The sequence below is a fragment of the Apteryx mantelli genome, chromosome 1, assembly GCF_036417845.1.
Source record: "Apteryx mantelli isolate bAptMan1 chromosome 1, bAptMan1.hap1, whole genome shotgun sequence".
Classification (NCBI taxonomy): Eukaryota; Metazoa; Chordata; class Aves; order Apterygiformes; family Apterygidae; genus Apteryx; species Apteryx mantelli.
This window is the reverse complement of record NC_089978.1, coordinates 137,175,968-137,189,847: the sequence shown is the minus strand read 5'-3', so window position 1 is coordinate 137,189,847 and position 13,880 is coordinate 137,175,968. Positions and strand designations below refer to the sequence as shown.

The 13,880-nt window shown below is 39.5% G+C and overlaps 1 protein-coding gene across 6 annotated transcripts in view; it reads right to left on the bottom strand.

Moving 5' to 3' along the window:
- Positions 1-13,880, bottom strand: part of TSPAN9 (tetraspanin 9) — a 207,102-nt gene that overhangs the window by 84,842 nt on the left and 108,380 nt on the right. The window lies entirely within an intron of this gene.

The following is a 13,880-nucleotide window of genomic DNA, read 5'->3' as shown; positions in this document are numbered from 1 at the left end:
TAGCAACAATGAAACCCGTAAGCATTACACTGGACCAGTTTCAATCCAGAAAACCAAGCACTCCTCCCTGGGTAATCAAAAACACACTCTTTACTACCTCAGTTTTTCCTTAGATTTCTCAGCCAATTGCAGGGTGACATTAAACAAAACAATGACCTAGTTTTGACATTGCAATTTCATAATGTAAAGATGACCTAATTCCTCTCCAGTCCCAAAATCACTCTTCTTGATAACACACGTCCTCTCTAGAGCATTTGATGTTACGCTTGGCAATAAGAGGACTAGATGGAATATGTTGGATATGTACATTGAAAATTCAAAAACCTTGATTTTCCTTGAGATAATTAGAATGAGGTGTGCAAACACAAAAAAGGAGTATGGACTTTATTAACGTGCAGCTCTACATGCTAAGATATGGGTAATCAAACCTCATGCTTCAGCAAGTACTATGATCACTTCAGGGGTCATGGAGGAAAGTTGTTTTCTCCCCAAAGTACAACACTGTTCAGTTGTTCAGATGCACAGAAGTTGTATTTAATTTTCTTTGGCAACACCAGATATTGGCCCTAACAAGGCCCAAAAGAAAGGTCTTGGTTGAGCAGTTCTGATTAGCATTAGCAAGTGAATAGAGCCAAAGACATCTGGCAAATGAAAACATGATAGATTCTTACCATATTATTAATCTGATCAAAAAGGGTCTACACAAATAAAAATAAATAAATAATCAATCTTGGGCCCTAACAAACAAATTTAACAGAAAAATGCACTTACAATCCTCCAAAAACAGACAAATCAATGAGGATACAGAGCAGGTTAGCCTAATTTACCATCATACACAGCTAAAAAGAGTGGAGGAGGATAAGCTAGGGAATGGTCACGGGTTTTTCAGGGAACAGGCTAACTGTCTGTGTTCATTAACACAAGCATGTGGGGAAGAGCTGTGCAGCATGACAGTGGGCAAGAAGTATCAGCATCCTAAATGCATGATCTTACTTCATTAGAGAAGTGCAAAAGATGAAGGTAAGTTTTACCTTCCACTCTTTCTACATTAGGAAGAACTAAAATATATAAAGGTTAACTTCTCTTAGAGCAACACCTTTTAACTGTTACACCACTATATGCAGGCACACACACAGTGTAGTTATTTGCAACCATCATTAAATGGCTTGGAATTGGATTCTTTTAGTTCATAAAAACACTAACAATAAAGTTGTCAAATATTTGATTAAAATGAGGGCTACCTTGTTGGATTTCTTTCTAGCCAGAATGCTTGCTCAGCATTCACTTTTCACTTCTGTGATCTTTTTCTCTTTGAAAGGCCACACATGTCTATGACAGCCTTATGTTAAATTATCTGTGAATTTCTACATACAAAATTCAAGGTATTTTCTTTGAAAAGAGTACTACTCATGAACTCATGAGTTCCCACTACTTCCTCCTATTGACATCAGTTGCAAAATTCCCATGCAGTTTAAAAGAAGCAAGATACCTCCTCCACTCTGGCATAAGAAACTCAAACAAAAATGTTTTTTGAAGCAACAAGACTGCATGCGCTAAACAAAATGCCAGGCTTGACCATGAGGAAAATCTTCCTTTCATAAAGACAACTGATTCAGTAAAAGCAATAGGATGAAATGTAACACTTCCAGACTCCTCCTGGCTCAGACCTATTGCTATTGTATCAATGTAGCAGTATCCTCACTGGAAAGGATACACCGTAGCCCTTCTCTCTCCCTCACAAGTACTCTCCTGTAACAGACTGTTAAGTTTACACCTGGCAAGCTCAGTTCTCATTAGCCATCCCCCAAGAATATGACAACTCCTGCTCATTGTTTTTTTCAGTGAATATCTGCTTCATTTCATGGTAAACAGCAGCCAGCAAAACAAAAGTCAATTTCTACACTGAGGGTGTCTGGAGAGGCTGGACTGCAGATCCCTAAGCGACACAGTTAGAGGGGTTGTCCCTCAAACTCAGGGGAGGATTCATAGAGTATATTTCATATTCCCTTCAGCTTTCAACTAATTCTCTCTTTTCAAGAGTTCTCCCCACATTTACAATCAACTGCTCCACAATTATTTTTAGAACACAATGATCATATATACAGACTAGAGAAAGACTAGCTAGCTTTATAAAAGCATAGATTTACTGTTTCTCCCCTCCTGCAACTCCTCTCCTCGTCCCCAGTTGGAAAAGCCAGAGGGACAGCAAAGAGACAAAGCACCTTTTTCAAATTTCCCTTAGCTCCTGCAGTCTACAGACCACTGTGAATTCAGCATCACTTCAGAATGGAGACATTGTGGAAACTGGAAGTGTCTACAGACTTACTGACTTCAAAAAACCTCTAACACTCTAGAAAGCCCATCATCACCTAGAGGCCCTAACTGAAAGAAGAGCAGTATTGCATTTGAGAACTTTAACCAAGCCTCTGGAGACATGGGTTCAATTCTCAGCTCTTTTATATGTCACACTGTAACTTCATGTTCCAGTTCACCATCTGTAAAATATATGGAGTACTTCCTATGTCTGTCTTGCCTGTTTCAGATCACAGACTCTCAGTTGCTGGGAGCACCTTCTACTGTCCCTTCATTCAGAAGCTCATCAAATAGAGCCTCAGTTGCTCAGAGGTATCCTCAGAAGGTACTCTATGGTATGGCAACACTGGCAGAGTCCCACTGTGCTCCTCTCCAGGCTATCAGTAGGGTCCCAACAAGAGCGGTAGACTTGCACAGACATAAAATAACAGAGATTAAAGCCTCCTTCCATGACTAACTTCTTGGCTAGTGAGCATGTAGCATGTACCGGGACTTAAGTCATTTTTAGGCTTCTCTTTGCAGGTCACTTATCAATTCTCCACTTGCTTCAAACCTCCCCTGAGCCTATCAACAACCTGACTGCATGAAAAAGGCTAACAAAAAGAAAAAATAAAAGCAGATCACTGTTGGGAACTAGGTCATTTTAACTCAAGTTAAACACACAAGAAATAACAGAAAGCTTCAAACGTCTACCAAAACATCAAATCATTACAAAAGATTTCTGCTTTCCTGTTTTCAAACAGTATGGATTGTTTGACCTTTTAAAACCCAATAAAACAGTGACATACTCCAATACAGAAAAAGTTGCTTTAGAGAGCTGTGTTTATATGAAGAAAATATTAATTTCTTAATCTTTAAAAAGAATATAAATTTTCTTGTATTATTCCCCTCAGCTAATAAGACTGTGCAAAGCAAGACTGCAAAAATCTTAAACTGATTAATATCCAAGTTTTGTTGGTTACAAAGTTTCATCTTCATATTTCATCTTTTGTGTAGTACTGTCTCAAATCATTCTGAAATTGAGTATTTGTGACCAGTATGCCAGTCAGTAAAGAACAGCTCTTTTCTACTACCAGGTCTGATTCCTAGAGAAAAAATTACAATTATCAGGACAAGTTTGTTTTATGTGGCATTGATGACATACAATCCCTTCCACAGGCAACTGTATTTTCCATTCCAAGCAAAAATGTTTTCTGTCCTGAGTATCAGTAATTTAACCTCTCAAGCTGTTTGGATTGGGCATGACCCTCTTTCAAAAGACAATGGTTAAAAAAAAAAAAAAAAAGGAGTAGGGAGGTCCACTGTTACATCATATCTCCATTTTTTTGCATCAGTAATGCTTGGTTCGCAGTTATCAAAGATGGCTTTATTTTTCTTTCTGCTGACTCTGAATCCTGAAACATCAGTCTTGGGTTTTACAATCAAGCTGACTTATTTTCTTTGGTCATACTTTCACTAACAGCAAAGCTTTTTGCTAGACAAATTCTGCTCTTCAGGAAGTTGGTGCAATGCTACTGTGAAGGGTCTTGCTGACTGGACAAAGCAACCAGTTCTGTGAATCATGTAGAACCACTCCTGGGCTGGATAAGCACTAAGAGAAGGAGAAGTGAAAAGCTCTCCAACTGACTCTGTAACCAAAGTTATTAGATACTACTACATAGATCACAGGTGGCTAACCTATGGCACTTGAGCCATGTATAGTTCAAATGCTTCAAGTGCAGATGAAAACAATGGGTCAACCCTAGCTGACTACATATCAGGTTAGCCTCATGCAGCAACTGAGCAGAGAGACCTGTAAGAAGCTGCTGTCATCTCACACTCTCAAATTACTCATCGAACCCCCTTCTCCAGAACTCTCTTAGGTATGACATATGCGCCCTGCAGCACCCTGCTGCCCGAGAAATCTAATGCAAGTCTCTCAGGGTTGGGAGGGTTGGCCAGCAATGAATACACCCACAAACATACATGCTAAATGTCACTTTTATACAGCTCTCAGGCCACAAGCAACATGGCTAATAAAATGTCATCTTCCCTGCTTGCTACTCCACAGGTTGTTACAACTACAGCACAAAACAAAAGAGAAAAAAAGAGCAGAGAGAATCTATAGCAGACAGGAGATCTGACTCAAAGAGAGAAGTACACAGTGCTCTTCCCAGTTCTGCCATGACCTGCGCATGACCCTGGTCAGGCACAAACCCACTCACATATCACAGGCATCCACCTTGAAATCCAAGAGAAAGACAATTGCTCTCCTTAAGGAAGTGCTATGAAATCTGACAAAGAAAAGTGTATTAACATTCCTTGTACCCATCTCCCTCTTGGATTTTTTTTGGTCAGTCTTTCCTTCAGGAGGATTAGCACAGGAAAAGAAATGGGCTTCTCCTGAAGTCCTGACTGACTTTATTTATATATTTGATTGATTGGTTTACACTTCTGAAAGGCAGCAGTAGGAAGCAAACTGCATGTAACCACCAAGCAAACTTGGATCCACCCAGGTCCCTGGGCTCTTCTGACTTCTGAGCCCCACTTTTTGCTTAGAAAACTGGAAGAACCACTTGCTTTGGAAAGCAAGGTCCTTCATCTACAACACAGGCAACAACAATATATGACATTCTCATGACTTCCTCTGCAGATGCATCCCAAACCTGTTTGGAAGGCATCACCACCAGGCATCTTTTTGTAAGCAAATCTAATAAAGGAAGCCTCTGTAAAGAAAATGCCTCAAGGCTGCAGCAGTTCAGTAGCAGCTATGGCAATGGGTTTTGTGCTATTAAGCTTGCACTCACTATGCTATGGAAAGTCCCCATGAAGTCATGCATAAATAGAGTTCTTTATGCTTTTGCCATGGGATCACATGGGGGCATCAGTCCAGAATGAGCAGGAATCTCTTTTACAAAATCACACTATTCTGGAGGTAGAAGAATGGGTACATTTAAGCAGCTCTTCCCAATTCAGTACCTTTGAATAAATGTTAAATAAAAGTTCATGTCATTTGTCAGCTGAAATGTATTTGTTATCCCTATTGTTATAGTTGAACAACCAGGCACTGAAAACAACATTTAAAAGACTCTTCCTAATTAAGACATTAAACAGAGATAACTTGCCATCATGTGACTCAACAGCAACAAAATCAAGAGGACAGCTTTTGCTCAATGCCAAAGACATTTTAAATTAAGTCTCCCACAAAATGACAATCCTATTTATCTGAAACAAGCAAAGAAAACCCAGTAAAAAAGCTAGAACAGAGCAATGTGCCCTGGGAGTCTGCAAATTGGAAATACCTTTGCCATTGATCACTTAGAGAGACGCATAACTGAACATTCAGGATAAGATTCATCTCACTTTGTTTTAGCCATCTACAAATTAACCAGAAGCCCCAGAAGCTCTTGTAATCATGTTCACCTAGCCAATTTTAAGCATCTACCTTAGAACAAGTCCCTCTTGTCTATGAAGGGAGTTTTTGAGGAACCTCTCAGACACAGCATCCATAGGATAGATCTCCATAGCAAGCATACCATAGATAGATAAGTAAGGCAAGATGAATTATGTCTGCGGTTTGGAAAGACAATGAAGTTTTCAAGACACAAAAAAAACCCCACCTCTGTCACAAGCTGTTGAGAGCAAGCTTAACAAATCAAGATGCACTAGCTTCTTCACATTCCACCTGGCAAGTCCCTGAATACTGTACCAGGCATTCAGGAGGTTTGATCACTGGCCCTAGACCTATTCTTTTTCAGTGAGCTGACTTCAGTCGGCAAGGTCCAGCCAGTGAGGAATGCTTTCAAAAAAACTGTTTTTGATTTTGGATGTTCCAGTCCAGTTCAGGACTTCCCTTTAAAAATTTTTGTTCTCGTCTGTTTTTTTGTTTTGTTTTGTTTTTTACAACTGATGGCTCAAGCAGCAATCTCAAGTGTTAAGTGTTATAAAATAACAACTTTACTGAAAAATACATACTATTAAAAAGGCTGAGCAAATAGGAGAAAGATTATGATATATGATTATAGAAAGCATAGGGGGTAAAATCACTGCTTCCCTCTTCATAAATTTATTGTAATAAGTTATGAAGATGTCACTTGAAATTAATGACAAATGAAATAAGAACAGGCAGATAAAAATATTCATGTACCTTCTAGAATTCCTTGCTGCAGAAAACCTTTGATTCAAGTATTGACACTGGCTAATTGAGAGGACTATAAGGCTTACAAGAAAAATTTTTATGACTGTGTATGATGAAGTCTTACAGGGAATAAAAGGATAGGAGCACACACCAGGAAAAAAAAACCCAGTCTCTGTCCAAATGTGGTGTTTATCTTAGACATTTTAATGTTAACTATTGTCAAATACTCAAAACCAATTTAAGTTAGGCATATTCATGACCAAAAGTGCTTAGTTGTTCTCCAGTGCCTCTCATTTCACCCTGGAGAACTATCCCTTTTACATCCTCTTATTGCTTCTTCTCTCTCTGGAACACCAGGTAAAAGGCTGCCTCTGATGAATCTCAAAGAGCTGAGCTGTGCTGTGTGATCAGAACAATCTCAAACCCTGCTCATGTGCAATGTCATGATCTATAGCAGTGTTTCTTAACCACTTTTCAACTAATGTAAGGGACACCTAGTATAAAAAAAAACAAGCACCCCCAATACTGCCTAATCTTTCAGGAGAAAAAAATAATTCAGGGGCCATCTAGCACAGTGATGACATTGTCACGTCTCTGTAGCAAGTTTTATGTTCCCATGGTTTTTTCTTTCTGCCATGTGCTCCTGATTCTGTACACTGCCTTTTGTTTCAGCATTTCAGTGCACATTCCAGCCCTAAGACAGATCTTAAGTCTTATATAATCCTGAGTAGCGCCATAATGCAGTAAACCTGTTTTTCCCCTTCATGCTATTGTTTTTGAACACTTCCTTTGCTAAGCCTACCCATAACACAGATAACCTTGAGCTGACCAGCCAGTGAATACATTGCATCAAGGACCAGCCATAAATTTGCACTGATATTGCAGCAAAAAGAGCCAGAATGTCACATCAAGTTGTGGTCTCATAAGAGCAAACAGAGGTAGGAGACACTACAAGGCAGAAACAATGAGGGAAGAAGCCTCTCCCTCAGGCTGCAATGAAGCAAAAAATTATGCTAGAGGTTGTCATTATAGCAGGATTGTAATTATAGCTTCTAGAACCCTTTACCAATGAGTTGAAGACAAAAAGAAGGATCTTTAAAGGGTGCTGAGCTTCTTTCAACATCTCAGAAAAAAATATAATGAATGTGGCTGCCTACCTATTATCCACTCAAAAATCTGAAGTCATGTCAGAGGAATTATGCGGGCGCAGGCACAGTGCTATCAGATTTATAAAAGCAGCACCTCACACAAGTGCAAATGAACCTTCTCAGCTTTCTTTGACAGAGGCTGTGAAAGAAAGCAAATAAGCAAGCAGCTGTTATTCCTCACAAATCCTGATCATAACCTGCTCAGGACCTCTGCTTCCCTCACTCAGTTGCTCAAATTTTGAATCACAACAGGGCAGGTAGTACATCAGTACTAGCAAGGCTGGAAGTGGACAAGAAGTAGGTTCGGTATACAGCTAAACCTGGGGCAGTGACAATTTGCATGCTGGTGATCCTGGCAAAAGGAAGGAGGCAGGAAGAGATTGGCTGGGGTGGGAGCGGGAGAAGAAATGGAGGAAGCTTTGATCCTCCCCATTTTCTTTCATATTTCTTTATGATGCACATAGTACAGCTTTAAAAAAAGCAAAAGTTCTTCTGTGCATGTGTTCACACAAGCAGGAGGCCATAGAGGATTACAGTAATGTTGCTGTCCTCCTCTTATATTAATTTTATGCATATCTTCCTTAAACATGTTTGCTGGAGAACTCTTTGTAGATTCAAAATGGGAATCTCCAAACTGGGGTTTGGGTAATAAGCAAACAGAAACCATCTGGGTCCAAAAGAGAGTTCTTTCTCCTTTCCATTTTTCTGGCTTCACTCCCTGACCTTCTTGCAGTGCCATAATGCTCTCCGTTCTCCAGCTGTCCTGAGACTCTCCCAAGACACAGGAATTGGGACAGCCAACACCTACATTTCCAAAATGGAACAGTTACACACACACACCCCACAAAAGCTGGTGAGACAACCTATGAGCAAGAACAAATCTCTTTTCCCATTTTTTGCAGGTCACCCTTTCAGATTTAAAAAAAAAAAAAGTGCTGTGAAGAAACAATAGTTTCAAGAGAAACACATTCCAGGGTAGGAAATAGAAACAAATTCCAGTGGTTAAGAATCAGCAAAATTAGGAATAAGTAATAGTCGTTATACCAATGAAATTCATGGTGATGTTTCTATTTGTAGAACACACAAGAAAATTCACGGTGAAGTTTCTAATTTGGATGTATGGGAGAAGTACATAATTCAGTCAATCTTCAGCATGCAGCAAGTATTTAAGCTTTCCAAAACCATGCCCTGCTACAATCAGGATATGCCACTTTGAATGGATTTGGGGGAACTCATTAAATCACTTGGTTATTATTCAAACCACAGGAATGTGAACTATATTGGCAAAATGGAACAATCGGATAGCAAAGAGCTATTCTCTGGAGTCTGCATTAATCAGCCCAACAAGCTGTCACTAAGGTCAGGTCCTAACGTAGCATCCAACCAGTGGAGAAAAAATCCCCAAGACTGCTGAAATGGGAACAGTTCACCCATTTAAGCTTGTCCCCAGAGGCCTGTGTCGACCGCTGATTACTGCTCACACACAGCTATGGAAGCTTTTAAGTGAGAAACCTGCATTCTTGGACCTTCCAAAACTGTGTGTGATGTGGAAACATACTTGAACACAGATATTTTCTGTGAGGACAAGCAAGATAAAGTATCATGAAAGAAATACGGTTTGGCTGCAATATAGCCCTCTAAAGAAAACATATTCAGGAACTTTAAAAATGGATTAAAAATAGGACGCGTCACAACAGATGCACTGTTGGGAAACACACAAAGTTGTCATGGAGTCTGCACTTTAACAAAACGTCAGAACCCTCCCCCCCACCTCTATTTCTGCAGACTACTTTCCACAGAGACACATTGTACTCAAGGTTTAGTTGTTCCCTGCCCCCATCCCCCCAATTTCAGTCTAAAATATAAAGCATCCATTTTAAAGTGTCATGTGTGAGAGACCACCCTAAAAATTAGCTTTTTATAAAAAGAGATCAACCCCCCTCAAGCCCCAGTAAAAATCAAGAGATCGTGAAATGTCATGGTTCTGAGAAACACGCCCTGTTAATGAGACTAAACAGAGAAAACAAATACTGGCTGGGCTGCAAGAGTCACAATCAGACCAGAAATACTGTGGAAAGCAAACAAGCAGCTGGCAGTCCAAATAAATACTGCAAAGCAGTGTAACATTTAGCAATGCATAAAAATCAATATACTATGCTAGAAAACACAATCTACACACTGCTGCTGCTTGGATGGGAGAGTGACAAGATCAATGCTTTTGTTCTTGTCAGCACTTGTGCCAACTGTACAATCAGGCTAGATGGAGTTTAAAACTAAGTACGACTTACAGTGACACAGCTGCATGATGGGCTACCAAAAGTGCTGAATGGCACAGAAAGGAGCCAAAGTGTTTTAGCTGAAGCATATTTCAGGAGAGATTGAGTAAGCATAAGGGAAAGAAGTCAGATTCACTCTTTCAGGGACAATACAATAAAAGGACAAAAATATTTAATTGCAGTATCATATTATGAATGTACATGCTCAAAAGTAAGGAATGAAAGTTTTCTACCCTCATAGTAAAGTTTATTCATCTCCCTGAACTCTACATAGAGTGATGTGCATTCCACTGTGCTAAAAGCTGTGTTAAAAGCAGTACACCGGGACAGCAAAAATATTAGTGTAAGCATCCCAATCACGTGTCAGGCTGCATCAGCAAGAGTATACCCAGCAGATCAAGGGATGTGATTATTCCATTTTATTCAGCACTTGTTAGGCACACTTGGAATACTGTGTCCGGGCTTGGACCTCCCAGGTAGGAAAGACATTGAAAATCTGGAAATGGTTGAGAAAAGGGTCACCAAGATTATTACTGGACTGGAGAACTTGACAAAGGAAGAAAAGTTGAAGGAATTGAGTTTCTTCAGCCTAGAGAAAAGAAGGCTTGGAGGGATCTAATCACAGTCTGTCAATTACCTAAAAGGCAGTAACAGAGAAGATGGAGATTCTCTGTTCATGAGGACGTGCAGTGTCAGGACAAGCAATGGGCTTGTTGCTGCAGGGAAAATCTTGGTCTGGATGTAAGGAAACATTTCTGCAGTTTGAGAACCATTAAATATTGGAATAGGTTACCCAGACAAATGGTGGAATTTCTCTTGCTGTAAATATTCAAGGCTTAGCTTCATAGGGCCCTGGATAATTTAATCTAAGGCCCTGCTTTCAAGAGAAGGTTGGACCAGATGATCTCTAGAGGTCTCTGTCAACCTAGACTTTTTCTTTGTTATGTTAAGCACTGCTAAACACTACTTCTGTTGTTGTTTGTCTCATTTTTAAATTAAATTTCTCTGATCTTTCTTCCCATTCTAGTAATAAAAACAAACAAACAAAAAAGGATGAGAAGCAGAAAGGACAGTTCCCTGTTTTTCTGAATGACTATAAGCATCTGTTGAAATTATCAAGCAGTAGGCTTAAAAGGAAGTGTTCTTTGACACAGCACATATTTAAAGAAGGGAACTCACTGGCATAGAATTCTGGAAGGCCAAAGGATAAATGGATTCAAAGGTATTATACAAATTTGTCTAAGTCCTTTAGTGTCTATTAAGCGCAAAGGATATAGCTGCCACCTCCAGTTTATGAAATCCCTAATCCAGTGTCCCCTGGAAAATGGGAAAGTAAGCTGAGGGAAGATTACTTTGCATTTATCCAATTTCATAACTGCTTTGCTTTGCATTCTTTAGCAGCTGCCTTCAGAGACAGGATATGAGGTAGATGAACTTAGGTCTGATCCAATATACTCAGTTTTATATTCAAGTCTCACATATCAGAGATAAACCAAACCAAATATATTTGTAACCCCACCATTGTTTATTTGGATCATCAATTCAGATGCTCACAGCAGAATGGAAAAAGCCTCATCACTGACATCTAACAAACCATGAAAGATAAGAATACTTTATTTCAAGTAAGTTATAGACGGAAGAAGAGGCTAAGAAATAAAACAAAAGAAAATGCAACAATAAGGCCAACTTCCATTTCTACCACAAGGCAGAAAGAGAGAGTTAAAATTCTCAAGACCTTCCAATCTACCAGAGTAATAGATAGTTCTGTCATGCTAAGATCATACATCATAGACACCTCTGCAGGTCACATCTATAAGCACAGTAGATAAAACCTAAAAAAAGAACTCCAAATGAAAAAGCAAACACAACAGCAACAAAAAACAGGATTGAAGATAACATTGGCTATCTGCATTTTAAAGTACTCCCAATAAGACACAAAACCACTGTTGCACTGGAAGACATAAGCCCAGCACCCTCCTGGATGCTGTCAGTGGGGAAAAAAAAATCCCACAGAGTTCTTTCCACATCCCACCGCCTGAAAAAGCCATTAGAGCAAACACTGCTCTGACAATAGGAGACAAAAATAAGGCTTGAGGGGCTCCAAAAAGTAAAAAAATATATATTATTACCAGATATCAAATACAAAGCTTTTTAATCAATAAGTTCTTTCTTCTCACCTCCACCTTTCATAAGTGTTAAATATAATGTCAGTGTATTTATCATTTATGGAATGGTTCTATTAGCTGGCTTGGAGTGGTAAAGAAAAACATTGCAATGGCCACTGGAAAGAGAGACATCCCATAACAAAGTCTTCACTGTGACTGAAGTCCCTTGACAGTCTCAAGAAGAGAACTTTATTTTTCTTACTGACACTTTGGGGAGGACAAGTTTAGGAATTATGCTACGTGTCACAAGGAAACTTTCACTAGAAGCCAGTGATGTGCTAGACTTCCGGAGGACACACCCAAAAAAGAGGATAGTCTAAGGTCCTAAAACTGAAAGGATTTCTGTGCCTGCAGACCATCCTGCACAAGCATGTGGAGTTCAGGGGTGGCTTGCTTGCATCAAGTCTCTCACAAGGCACAGGGTCTAACATATGGCATGTGGGTTAAGACACTTACCAAGGACTTTAGAAATCTGGATTCAAATTTGGTTTGATCTTGTACAAGTTACTTAGTAGGACACATCTACAGCATGAATACAGGCAGATTTATGCTGTCTTTGCTCAAGCTAATCTGGAAATGAAAGTGTAGGGAAGAAGACTGCAGTCACACCCCAGTTGGAGGTGCATGATAAGCAGGATCTCTGAGCTGATGGACAATGCCACGCAAACACAGCTGAACAGAACTCAACACAAGTCCACCCACACTGAACTGCGCTATACATGGACTTGCTAACTCTGGTCTCCAATAGCTCTCAACCGTCTACCTTGTGCTCTGCTGCAGACATTCCCTTTGCTTCAGTGGCTCTGTTTTCCATCTGTATCATTAGGATAAGAGCACTGCCCATACCTACGTAGGCATCAAGAGGATCACATGAAGCAAACCTAAGGCATTCTGGCATTATGGCAACACATAAAATATTAATTCCTTAAAGTAGTGAAAACAAAGATGACTGGCCTATCAAACTCCAAGGAAAGAGCAACTAAGAACATAAACCTTGTTTTTTCTAAATTAACTATGTCTTGGTTCACATCCTGAGGACTCTGAGGAAGAGGCACCCTTAGCTATGGCATGGCCAAAGCTAAATGAACTGGAATGGGGAAATTAAATAGGTCACTGTGATTCCTGGCTAGCAATTTAGTTTAAAACTGCTGCTTATAATGAAATGAAATGTTTACACTTCTGAATTGCAGTCCAGTGACAGGCAGCTCTTTTACCTGGTTTAAGACCATAACTGGCTGGAAGGTCTCCAAGACTATACTGAAGAAAAAATTAGCTTTATGAAGGAACCAAGCTAGTCAGCAGTGACATAGCTACTAACAAAATATAAGTATTGGTCATGCAGCAGCAGCATTTAAACAGAAGAGTGCTTAATAATACATTCAAAAAGACTGAAAGAACAAACCTCTGATTCAGAAGTAGCCCTTCTAGTAACTGAAAGCTTAAAAGGTGGAAAAAAATCTAGAAGGCTCCAAAAATACGTAGTAGATCATGCTAGAATTAAAAGAATTATGAGAAAGAGATTCCCATCCAAATCAAGCCATCTAAAAGGAAAAATCAGAACATGCGCTATAGGCTCAGGAAATACAAAAAGTTAATAAAGCACAAGTGGTCACATGCAGAGATCGATCGTGTTAGATTAACAAAGCTTATGTGGACCTCAGTTCTCTAAGCCAGCACATTAAGCTGGCATATTTTACTGAATGCTTACATACACATTAGTGTGTACTGGATATGAATACATTTGGACACTTACAAATGCAAATTAGATCCTCACACATACATTTTCATATATTAAAGATGACAACAGGAGTCCTGCCATTAATTTTACTGAGGTGTGGAACTGGGCTATTACCTTCACTTC